The sequence below is a fragment of the Chelonia mydas genome, chromosome 12, assembly GCF_015237465.2.
Source record: "Chelonia mydas isolate rCheMyd1 chromosome 12, rCheMyd1.pri.v2, whole genome shotgun sequence".
NCBI classification, from domain to species: Eukaryota; Metazoa; Chordata; order Testudines; family Cheloniidae; genus Chelonia; species Chelonia mydas.
The window spans coordinates 11,876,062-11,888,923 of NC_051252.2; the positions used below are offsets into that span (position 1 = coordinate 11,876,062).

Below are 12,862 nucleotides of genomic sequence, written 5' to 3' on the forward strand. Positions count from 1 at the left end.
TCAGCCTTTGAAAATGAGGCCCCTTATTCAGATTCCTAAAGAAGGACTTGTAGGTCTATGGTTAGCTGCTCCATTGTCAAAAATCTTTGAACACTTTGTATGTGTATCTATAATTATGCCTATAAAACCGAGTTTTAAATAAAACTAAGAAAAAATGAAATCTTTTATTACAAGGTTATTATGAATAACAGACCTTTCTATTATCTAATAGGCACATAATATGTAGGGCTGGCTGGAAAATGACAATTGCATTTCACAAAAATGTTGCATTTTCAAACTGTTTTCATTTCAGTTCTTCTTTCTTTCTTTCTTTTTTTCTTTCTTTCTTTCTTTCATATGGCAACTTGAAAAGCAACATTAAAGGTTGTATAGCTCCCAGTGATATGAAATGAATCAAGACTGTCCACCCAGAGAAAGATCTTAGAGGGCAGCAGTTCACTGGATGTTCCATGGTTTGGACGCTCATACCAATGCAGAACAAAAATAGGGTTTTTCAAATGTTTGTGCAAAGAGGGGAAGAGTGAGAGCATGCAGTATATCTCAATCTCTCTTTTTGGAGCTGTTCTGCTTGGTATAAATAAATATTAATTGGGCCAGAAAGAGAGTGAGTGATTCTCTAGCCTGGTGGTTAGGGCACTTACGTTTGGGAGACCCAGGCTCAAGTCCAGTGGCAGTTTATCAGCCTGGGCAAGTGAGGTGCAGCCTAACCAAAGAATTCAGAAACTAATTCCCCAAAGCTACATTTTGGGCATAGACACAGATTTTTAAGGACAGATTAACATGTACATATTAAATACGTAAGAGAAACCCACAAGAGTGATTTGATTTAAATGTGTCACGTTAATCTCTCTCTCTCCGTCTCCACAGTGAAACTCAATGCTAGAAACCGTAGTGCTGCAGGTGAGGCTCCAATCATGGGATAGGTAATAATGCCTCAGGAAACTTCCTTGTTACTTTGGCAACTTACCATGCTCAGGAGTCACTTTATGAGGGTGTTGCTGTGGTAACCATGCAATCCTGCCGTGGCCTCAGGCAAACCATAAGGCCATGACAAGATTGATTCAGTTAAGGCCAGTTCTGGTAGCAAGGCTGCAGAAGGCGTCCTCCCAGGACTGACACAGCAGGACTGGAGGGGGCTTCCTGCAGTGCCGAGGGTCCCAAAACACCAGGGCACAAGATGCAAGGGGGTCTATAGTCATCTTGACCCAGTGGAGCAGAGACTGCCAGCCAGGACTGCAAGGAGGAGGACAAGCTCTCAGCTTCATGGGAGGCCTTCTCACTGGTGAACAGTTCCTGCCTGGGGACAGTTTCCAAACTCCTGGGTGGTGAGTGAGGGACCAGGGCCATGACAGCAGAGCTGCAAAGGGCTCCCTGCACGGGAGCAAGGCCAGTGACATAGATCCCTGCAGGCGCAAGGTGCACTGAGGAGGCTGCAGTCCTGGCAGGACAGAGCAGAGACCCCTAGCCAGGACTGCAAGGAGTTGGATGTATATTGGAAGTTGTGAGACTTTGCAATATGTCAACACGGTCACCAGCCTCCACTGCACAAGGCTGTGCTATGAATCAGGCACGGCAGGAATTTGGACCTGGGGATATTTCCACAAAATGGCATTTTTCAACAGAAAAAAGTGTCATAGAAAATGTTTTGACCAGTTCTAATAATATATACCATTTATAACACAACTTTGCCAGGTCTCATGCTGTACATCAGTGTTAGTCAAGAGGAAGGCTTGAGGAAGATACAATGAAATGTCTTATTTTATAGGCAGGAAAATGTGAGAATTTAATTTGCAAGGGTAGACTATAACATGCTCTATTTCGTACTGCTGCTTAGTTTCTAAATTTGATCTCTTAGAACTGTTGGAGTTGCTATAATTTCAGATAAAATGTCTTCCCACAGGCAAAAGATAATTTTTCATAAGCTTTTTAAAAAACTAATAAAGTAGTAATCTACACTATTTTATAATTTAGAACCCCAGCCTTGGGGATATGATTGCCAAGGTTTTTTTTTATATATATCTCAATTCAGAACACACTTGTGAGGGGTGTGTGTGTGTGTGTGTAAAATCAGTCTTTTCTATAGGCTTTTTTTTTTCTCTTCACCAAATGCTGTCTACATTCAGTCCATAGAAACACCACCACCTCTTTAAGTGGTAATGCTCCCTGCAGAGTTTTTAGCCTGTAGGAGATATGATTAGGGGGTGATAGTGTTAAGCACTTTTCCTGTATCTGCTGGCCCACTATGATAACCTTAGGGTTACAATGCATGTCTGACAAATACAATTCCATTGTGACTAGCGCCTTATGGCAATTTAGGAGGCTTATTCATCATTTTACAACAGACTTCTGTCAGGGATTTTGCTTATTTGCCCTTCACTGGTATACAGTAGTTGTAGGTTTATCTCTAGGAGTCCAGCCCTAATAACCAATAACAAAGTGCTTAAGCTCTAAGCTTGTGAGAAATGGACTTGCATTATACTCCAACTGCACCTTTGCTGAGCTCCCTACTGATAAGACAATGTGTCTTTGAGAGAAGGAAGGATTTGTATGAACTGATCCTGTACAGTACAGTATATGCACTAGTATAAGATATAGGAGACTGGATTATGTTTTAATCATCCAGATAGTTTAAAATACTTTCTTGCCATCATCATTAGATTTTTTTTAATATGAAAGTGTAGAGAGATCTTGCCTTATAAATTGAACTACAGAGTTGTTTGTGTCAGTGAAGTGGGATTTGGAAGAAGCCAGTTACTTTTGATGAAATCCCCATGATTATGGTTTAAATTACGCAGATTTATTCAAGGAACAACAAAAGGTTTTGTGTGTGTGTGTGTGTGTGTGTGTGTGTGTGTGTGTGTGTGTTTTTATTATTATTCAGATTCCTGCTGGGTTCTGGTTATTAATTAGATAGTGGTTCCAGATGAAATCCAGGAGAGAGAAAAAACTCTACTCACATTTTAATAACCCAGAGAATTTTAAGTGGCTAACCATATTGTTTTCTATATATCAGTGTGAAGTATAAAGAATGAAAGTGCATAAATAGAGACACACACAGCATGGATGAATAGCACCGTGCACCCCAAATAAAGTACATTATATATTCAAGGTTTAGATCTTCAACCCTAGCAGATTTAGAGCATGAGGGGGCAACATTTGAGAAGTGTGTACTGAACAAACACAAACATGAGGATTGCCTCTTTTCAGTTTTAAGTGTGAAAACATTAGCTCACCCCTTAAGCCTTTGAAGTCTTCTCTTTCTGGCAAAGCTCAGGCAGGAGGGTGGCCTTTCAATTAGTTTCTCACCAATAATGATTTCTTTGAAAAAAATTTAATCAGGTTTTCGATCACAGAGCATTTGTTGGTGGTACTTGATCTCTTGGCCAGATGAAGCTCCTGTGTCCTTTTGCCTCTTGAGCTGTTGCATCTTTTATAAACTTTCTAGAGTATTTATTCATCATGGAACTTCTTTCTACCTTTTATAGAGAGGCATAAAGATGTGTAAGGAATAAAATTCTAGTGTACTGACATCAGCTACTTATCTACAGTGTTATCAGGATAAGAGGCAACATGTTAGCGGTAATACATGCAACAGTGTAATTACCTTTTGTCTCATTGTTTTATGGAAGCCATTAGCTCACTTTACCAGAAACTGGCTGTTCTTTATGGCAACCTGTCCTGCTCATCACCAGAAAAATTTCAGAATAAATGTACTGTAGCCTTTATGCTCATGCAGAGCCCCACTGAAGTTAATGGAGTTCTATGCAAGCAGGGAGGTTTGAGAGCAGAGACTGCCAAACTTGCAGGAGCCTGATGGCTCAGCTGAGATCCTCATTGCAGGGTCAGAAACGGCTAAGAGAGAGAAGTCAAACCCTGGGTAACAGGAAGGGTGTGAAGAAAGGCACTAACAACTTGAGCTGTTGTTAACTCTGATTAGCGGTCTATCAAATCCAAGACGTTATCTACATTAGAGAATTTTGTAGGGCTGAGTGATATTTGTTCCCTCTGTCAATCCAGTTCATCTGACCCATAGGAGGAGAAGGTGGGCACCTTCCCTGCAGTCAGGGGGTGCCAGAAATAGTGTAACTGTGTGTGTACGGTTTCAGAGTAGCAGCCGTGTTAGTCTGTATCCGCAAAAAGAAAAGGAGTACTTGTGGCACCTTAGAGACTAACAAATTTATTTGAGCATAAGCTTTCGTGAGCTACAGCTCACTTCATTGGATTCAAGGAAATTCCTTGAATCTCCTGTGTCAAGCTTCCACTAATGTCATTACTTTTCCCCACTCTAACACTCACAGCCAAAATAGTTAAGTCACCAGTTGTAGGTTTTTTTGTCCAATGAACCCTAAATGGTTAGTCAGATCAGGAGCTGAAGCTGGCAAACAAGCTGTGGTTCACTGGGTGAAGAACTCAGACATAGCATGAGGCAGGGGAAGACAATGTGTGAGAGGTCCTGGTGAGTAAATCCAAGAAGTTATCAGAGTAATGGGATAGGTCCCTAGAGAACTGTGAGGTATGTACCTAGAAGTCACTGGAACAGAGCAATGCCAATGTGGACAAGGGCCAAAACTTAAGCCAATTTAGCATGACTAGTGGGGACACACTGAATTATTTGTACCTCGGTTGCTCAGGCGGAAATGACTGAAAGCCCCCTTATATGAACAGTACTTCAGACTAATAGAGAGAAATGAGTGAAAGGTGTATATATCTTTTTTGTTCCATGCTGTAGTTTTTGGGAATGGGGGCTCTGAGTCTCTTTGAACTAACAACTCGGTGCAAATCCATTAAATTCTATGGATGAAAAGCATATTTTCAACCCCGCCTCCCCCCACGCCAACTCTTGCATTAGTAAACTATAGATGCTACTTTTCCAGATAATACTGCATAATTCAACAAAAAACAAAAGCTCTGTCAAAATGTGGTTATTAAATTCAGTTTTAGTCATTTGATACTGCTTCAATATACATCTTTATTTATTTGGGGGTGGGTGTAGGGGAGAGAGGAATCCTCTTCAAATGCATTCTTTCTTCTTCCCCTCTGCAGCTTTGGAGCCAGTCCCTCAGAGCACTGCTTTGTACATTAATTATTATGGTAAGTCGAGAAGATCAGCTGACAGCATGAATACTCTAAAAGCACACCACCAAGAGTTTAAGGTAATTAGTTACATGGTTCCCGATATATGTATTGTTAAAAACCAGCGTGTTCTTTAGGTCAAAATCTGATTTCCTTGTTTTCCCCCAGTTGCTGCTGAAACCTCTACTTCCCTCAACATAGCCATCATTATTTGTTTGTGTTCAGTGAACTTCCATATTGTATGTAAGAGATAAGATTATGACCTCATAGCAAGCTCCACATCACTAGACGCATGGGGCCAAATCCATCCCAGGTTTAACTCCATTGTAGTCGGTAAAGGTACCCTAGGGATGACTTTTTGGCCCATGAAAGCCTGTATTACTTGCTGGTTTGTAAAAACCCTAGTCTTCAGTTTTCAGACTCCCAGAACTCCCATTAATTTCAGTGGGAGTTCTCTGTGCACAAGGAACATAGAGGTTCCTAGCATATATTAGTCATTCTTTTTCTTTCCTGCTGAGGTCTGTACAGTTGGACTGATGTTAGTAATGAAGTCAATTTGATGGCAAAACATAGTGCCATCAAATTGCAAAACTGAAATACTTCTAGGTGGAGCTCCCATTTGCACGTAAAGACTAAAGAATTTGGCCCTTAAATACAAGCTGATTAAAAATCTATACCTTTTAGGATGTGTTAAAATTGGACCATTTGGTGCTATACACAGGATACATCTATTCACTGACAACACTAAGAGGATTTCATTGTACATTAAGAATTTGTATAATGCAGGCCAGAGGAAATTTATTTTCAGCACAGTCATTTCCTTATCAGGTATTGATTAGAATAGACTCCTTTCTACTAAAAGGATCAGACTCTAGATTTTCAATGGTTCAGAAACATTCAAATTGCCATAATTCAGCTTCATTGACTAGGGACCTGCACTGGCTCCTACTGAAGTCAATGGCAAAATTCTCATTAACTTCAGCAGGAGGAAGAGTGGACCCTAAATGAGTAAGAAATACCATCATCCATATCCTATCCTCCAGTTCCCCTATATCTCAGCACAAAGGCAAAGACTGTTGCCAGATTCTGTTCTTCCATACATGCATTTGCTCTGACTTTGTGGAGTTGTGTAGGGGGTAATTAAGGGCACAGTTTGGCCCAGTGTGTTCAGACAATGTCAGGCTTGCCAACTTTCATGTATCTCATGCAACATTCATGCATTTGGCTGCCCAGTCATGCCTGCAAGCAGCCTAGATAAAATCTCACATGAGAGGACACAGAAGGAAAGGGAAAACTCCATGGAACACAGAAAGGGATTCTAGGCCAAAGACAGTGTTATTTTTGTCACTCCTAAAGGAAGTCCACTCATGATGTGGGTTGAGGTAGGCTGGCATGTCATTGTTTGTGAGAAGCTTATCCTCCTGCTGCCCGGTAGATAAACAAAGGGCTTCATATACCAGGGCTGTCCAATCAACACCTTTCACCAGCAATAAATCCACACTTTTTTAAAGTGGAAGTTTATGATTATATGAAAATTATATGTATGCAGATTAGCTGGTTGAATAATTTGCATAAATCAGATGGAGCTTCACAGAACACGGCAGCTAGGTACAGTAATACGCTTTAACAGTTTAGTTTGTTGCTTTTTCTATATCTGACAGCTCTACTTTGTGTATGCTGGATTGGGCCCTAAATCATCATCCCTTTGCACCTCTTCCTGTTGTGCTCTGGCTGTTCAGCACCCAGTAGCCATCCTGACTAGGTCTGCTAAGCCCTACTGTCATGCAGATAAATTACACTATGGAGCTCTTTATTGACACTCAGACGCTACTGTTTTGACTGCAAGCTGGGTAGGTATCTCATGAATTCCCACCTATTCTAATATCAGTCATATGCATCGCTTTATGGAAACTTGTGCTGGTTTGCAGTGGGAGAGGGGTTAGTTGTTGGGGCATCTTTTAAAATGTTGGACTTTAATGTCTGCTGCATTTCTGATAGAAACAGAAAACAATGCACTATAGCAAGAAGAGAGACTTTCTTCAGGTGACCAAAAGTGCCACCGAAAAGAAGAGACAGCCACAATCTAGTCTCCTATCAACGTGAAATAGCAGAAAGTTAAGCTGGTCTCCCAGTAATAGAAATTAGATCTGTCGTGTCTTGTATGATTTGTAAAATTACAATCTCCCTGGATGATAAATAACATGAGTGTGTTGTTGTTCATAACATTGTCCATTGATGACTTATACAATTATAAACCATTAGTATTTAGGATATAAAAGTTATCATCTTTACTTTCTTAAAAGCTTATATGTCTCTTCATTAGGCTAACCTTTCCTTAAGCAAGAAAAAATAGAAAGGTGCGCTGTCTGTCTCTGTCTCTCTCTCTGAAAAAACAATCAATTTCCTAGGGAGAAAGGAAAAAAATATTGTCCTCTTGTCAGACCCCATTTTGGCTTAGTTCTTTCTTGGGAGGAATTCAGATATTACAGTAATGGGTGCCTGATACACATCTATCCAGATTCTTAAGTATTAAAATGTTTTACTTACAAGCTAACTGCCGCGTCTACGGGTTTTAGGCTAGTACTTAGATGTGGTAGCAATGAGAGATGTGTATTTTTAGAGGGTAATAGAACTGTGAAGAGGACCCTTTTATTACAAGGAAGCTCTGAAAAACAAGGTACTTATTGGTAGTCTGTGCTGGCAGTTCTCCTGTAACAGCAATTATTCTATACTACATCACACTAGGCTAATCTCCATGTTTAATTCCTGTTTTTAAAAAGTACACCTTTTGTCAGCATGACACTAAACGATGGGTTGGCAGAAAGCATCAGGCCCCATGGCCCTGCTCTCTAATTACTCAGCTCAGTATGAGACAAAGGCTACAACAGCTACTGTGACCTTAACGCTCCCTCCCCCTCTCTTAAGCAATTCAAGTGCCACTAGCCACCTTGGAGGAGGAGGCTAGCAGTCAACAGTAGTTATAGCCCTGAACATAAGAGGGAAATATGTACCTTTTAAAGGCCACTAATAACCCTCCTCCCTGCCCCAGTTTCATTTTTAATCCACCCTTAGCTTCGGAAGGCTTGATTTGGATTTTTTGACATTTCTGTTTACTGAACGCTTGTGGAAAAATATGAACTGCTACATGTGTAGATCCCACGAATGCTTTAGATCAGTGGAGCTGCAGCTGCACAGATTTGCATTAGCTGAGGATCTAGCCGTTGTTTGTAATCCTAAAAATGATTCTGGTACCGGCACGTAGGAAAACTCGGTACGCTTTTGTTTCTCATATTCCAATAGGAAAGTCATGACATCGAAATATATTTAAAGGGCTTTATTATCCGACTGTTTTAGTTCTGTTACTTTTGAGGGGGAGGGATGATTAATTTTTTATTTATTTTTCATAAAGAAACAGACAATAAAAAATACAAAAGGTAGAAGACGTAAAAAATTGTATTTTTTTCCAAACACCACACGCTTCATGGGATTTCCAATAGAATTAGGGTATTATGCAATTTTACAACTGGCCAAAGCAGACAATACAAAACCATACAATACTATATAGACATAACATGTTGGGGTGGAGGTAACAGTATTAAAATAAGAGAAGATATTCATGAATAGGGATGGGCAAAAGAGAAAACCGGGGTGGGGGGAGAAGAGGGGCAGGCAGAATGGAGGACTGGCATTATATAAAGTTAGATCTTTGCACACTAAAGGAATAGTAGGAATACTCACAGGTATTGGAATAGAATCCATATTTAAGTACACAATGTACATTTAGAAGTGACCTCCAGCTCAAGTGGCTGAATGAAGATGATGGCAGCCCCTAGTATACCTGTTTCAGCAATTCTGCTGGGGAGAGCATACAGGAAAGGCAGAGGTTTTGGGTAAGTTAGCAATTCTCAAACTGTGGTCCGTGGGCTATCAGTGGTCTGTATTTCACTTCCTGGGGTTCAGCAACAGGATATATTTATAGAAATCAGTAGAGTGGTGATGGGGGATCATGCATGTCAGATGCTCTCTCTCTCTTAGTCATAGACTTTAAGGTCAGAAGGGATCATTGTGATCATCTAGTCTGACCTCCTGCACAACGCAGGCCACAGAATCTCACCCACCCATTCCTGTAATAGACCCCTAACCTCTGGCTGAGTTACTGAAGTCCTCAAATCATGATTTAAAGACTTCAAATGGCAGAGAATTCACTATTTACACTAGTTTAAACCTGCAAGTGACCTGTGCCCCATGCTGCAGAGGAAGGCAAAAACCCCTGACCAGTGAGGAAATTCCTTCCTGACCCCAAATATGGCAATCACTTAGACCCTGAGTATGTGGGCAAGACCCACCAGCCAGACACCTGGGAAAGAATTCTCTGTAGTAACTCAGAGCCCTCCCCATCTAGTGTCTTGTCTCCATCTCTTACCCAAGTAGGAGGAAGAATGAAAAACTGGGGCAAAGTTTCCAGTTTAATGGTTTTTTCCATTACTCTGTGTCTCAAGTGGCATTGCTGGCCCAAAGTGCTTTTTTCTATCTGTATTCAGCATGACAATTAAGAGCATTTCTCTTGGCCAGAGACCTTGCCATAGTTATCCCTGCTGTACGACTTCCATATTTCATTGTTATACTGTGTTGGGTGACCCTTGAAGCCCACTTGGAAATTTCAGATGATGCATAATGCAGTGATCGTACTATGGAGCAGGGCTGGCCTTAGGGAGTATATTAAATGAGGGTATCATTAATAGTCAGTAATGATTCAAGGTGCTTTGTAGCCCTATAAGCAGCTGTGATCCAAGAAACCCCAAGTTCAGTATGGCAGAAATTCTGCTAAAAGGGGCCCACAAGATACACTGCGCACCTCGGGGAACTCCTGTCTTGTGAATCTTGATCTCTGCAGGGATGGCTGGCATCAGATAGAGACAGCAGTCCATAATGTTAGGGGCTCAGTACTGCTCCCAGTGGAATCTGTGGGGGTAGCATTGACCTCGGTGGAATCAGGACTGGTCTATAGCAATTACTGAAGTCACCTACAAACTGAACATAATTTTCCTACTTGGATGCGTAAAGCTAGGCACAAAAATGCATGACCTGAGGTGTGTTGAAGTAAATGGGAGATGTAGATGCTCAGTTCCTGCAAAATCATCCTTCTGATTTAGAAGCATGAATATATAGATTTAGGTACTTAACTTTAAGCACCCAATTTTGAATAATCTGGCCTTTTTTGGGCAAAAGAATCCAAGAAAGGGAGGTAAGGAAAGATTTGTTACACTAGTATGGGGGAGGGGGAGCTGGGAGAAGGGATACAGAAGTATTAGGAGGATATGAGATGTCCAATGAAGGGATCCCACTCGAAAAAGCTTTTCTTGCAAGATCCAGATTTGTTATATAAAGAAGCCCAAACCTGACCGTGGGAATTGTTCCAATATGAGAATGGCCTTGAAACTTGAATTGGGTAAAAGAAAACTAGTTTGATTAATGGAACATGTCTTTTACAGTTCTACTCCTGTGTGTGTATGTGTGCATGCATACACATTTCAACGGCAGCATGCTGGCAAAAGCCACTGCCAAGTCTCATTAATTGCAACTCCCGCAGACCTATTCAGCCATAGAACTCTTATTTGTGGTTAGTTTTATATTAATTTGGGACTTGGGTTTCCTTTAGATTTCAAACTGCACAGTGCAAAGTGTGTCCTGACTATAGAAAGCAAACCATATAAAAGGTAGATTGCAGAAGCAAAGTGGGATGAAGACTTTTAAATTCATTGGGCTTACTAAATGTGCTAATTTTTGTTCACAAGTGCAGTCCAAACCCCTCAATAAGTGAGAACTTCCCTATCCAACATATTGTTTCAGCCAACGCTGTGTAAAATATCATAGGCACGAACTGCAGGAGGGCATAGGAGTTCAGTCAAGACCCCCCAGTGTTTGTGTTTGGTATGAAACACTCCATGCAAAAATAATGATTTTGGCTCCTTCGAACCCTCCTCCTAGTATTTTCAGAAACTTTGCCAGTTGCTGCTGTACTTTGTTCTCCAGGAATACAGTGTAGAAAATACAGCACCATTAAAGAGTGGCCAAAGGTTATACTTTAATGGGGAAATTTTCTAATCAAAGAATCATGCAACTAAATGAAGAATTTATTTGGGATAAGTTTTGATGCATTTCTAACAAGGCTGAGCTCTCCACTGGCTCTAAACCTGTCACAATTAGAATCTGGCTTTATTTTTTTCCAGCCCTTCTATGAATAACAATGGTTAGTTAAGACGTTTGTTAAAAGTCAGTAATGTTAATTTTACATGGCGAAGAAATTCTAATTGAACCCTTCTAGATTCTCTCTATTAGGTTAATGTTATGTCTTTTAACGGATGCTTTCATTAGGATTCCTATTAATGGGAATATTTCTTAGATTAAAATCAGGTCCTTAGCAGCTAATATTCCCATTTGTACTTTTTAATTAAAACTCAAAAATATTAACCAGTGATGCACCAGTCATAAACATAGGCAAGTGAAAGCATTGCCTTTTATTGTAATTTTCGTGCCACTGAGGAATGAACCATAAAAAAGAGGAAACGTCCTCTAAACAGAGGAGTGGAGGGAAAACAGGAACTTCCAGTGGTTGAGCAGGCATACATCTATTGACCCCTCTATCTGCCATAACGTATGTTATATATCAAAATATCAGTCTCTTCAGCATTTCAGTAACCTGAAAATGGACACTGAAGTCCCTTTAATTAAAATCAATATCCTAAATTCATTTATTTGGTTCTGTATTTTTAACCCACTGAAAATAAAGTCAAAATAGGATCCAAGGTTCTCAAAGCATTTTAAAGGATTAATTAACCATTGCACAACCCAATTAACTATCGCACAACAAGAATTAGTCGTCATCTCCATTTTGCTGGTAAGGACACTAAGGAAGAGAGCTGTAATTGTCTTATCTATAGAGCTGGAAGTAGTACCAACGGGATAGAATGAAAGGCATGACTTTAAACTTTAGAATCTCCCAAATTACAACCAAGTCTGTCATCAAAAAGCAACCATGAAGTCACCTGAAAAAGTGATGAAGGGGTTTTGGATGCCAAATCTGTCTCTCTCATTTCCAAGGTCCTCTTCTGAATGTGTTGTATGTGCTTAGGAAAATAGGATCTGCCACCTTGGGTCAGATGGACGGCCCATGTAGTCTGATATCCTGTTTCAAACAGCAATCGTTGTCAGATGAGTCAGAGGAAAGTTGTACACTCCACATCATGGACAATGATGTAATCACAGGCATTGCAGGACATTTTCCTAACCCCAAGCAGTTAGCTGTTGGCCTAAGCCCTAAAGCATGTGAGTTGATAGCTCTTACTCATCTTTATCTTGCCCAGTGTTGGCTTTAATAGCAGAAAAGGATTCCAAAGACCTTGGACCAGATTCTTCCCTGCTGTCACTCCACTAAAATGAATGGGGTTCCAGCAGATACTAATGTGGCCCCAGATGTTCAACAGGTGAGATTGTGTGTGCAGGTATGCTAAGGGAGGTGCTGTACCATACAACAGTGTGTAATCATATCCTGTCTGGGTTGTATATAATCTTCTCTGAAGGATATCAGAGAGAGATTTTTACTTTCACTTTAGCAACACTTGTTTAGCTTGCCATGCCAATGAAGTCTCATTGAATTCAATGTGTAAAACTGAAAAGGTTTTATGAACTGTAGGATGGGCTCTTATTGAAGGAGTTCATCTAAATTTGGGGTTGTTCTTAAAGTTTAGTCAGGCTGCCTAATGGGCTTAATGTCTGGATGTTTGTGTTT

General features: G+C 40.5%; 1 long non-coding RNA gene across 2 annotated transcripts in view; it reads left to right on the forward strand.

The window, feature by feature from the left end:
- Positions 1-7,583, forward strand: part of LOC122462596 — a 299,344-nt gene extending 291,761 nt beyond the window's left edge. For both annotated transcript variants that reach the window (XR_006285273.1, XR_006285274.1), the window contains 3 exons: positions 5,044-5,153; positions 6,735-6,923; positions 7,072-7,583. This is a non-coding gene — a long non-coding RNA (uncharacterized LOC122462596). The remainder of the gene's footprint in view (positions 1-5,043; positions 5,154-6,734; positions 6,924-7,071) is intronic.
- Positions 7,584-12,862: the final 5,279 nt, after the last annotated feature.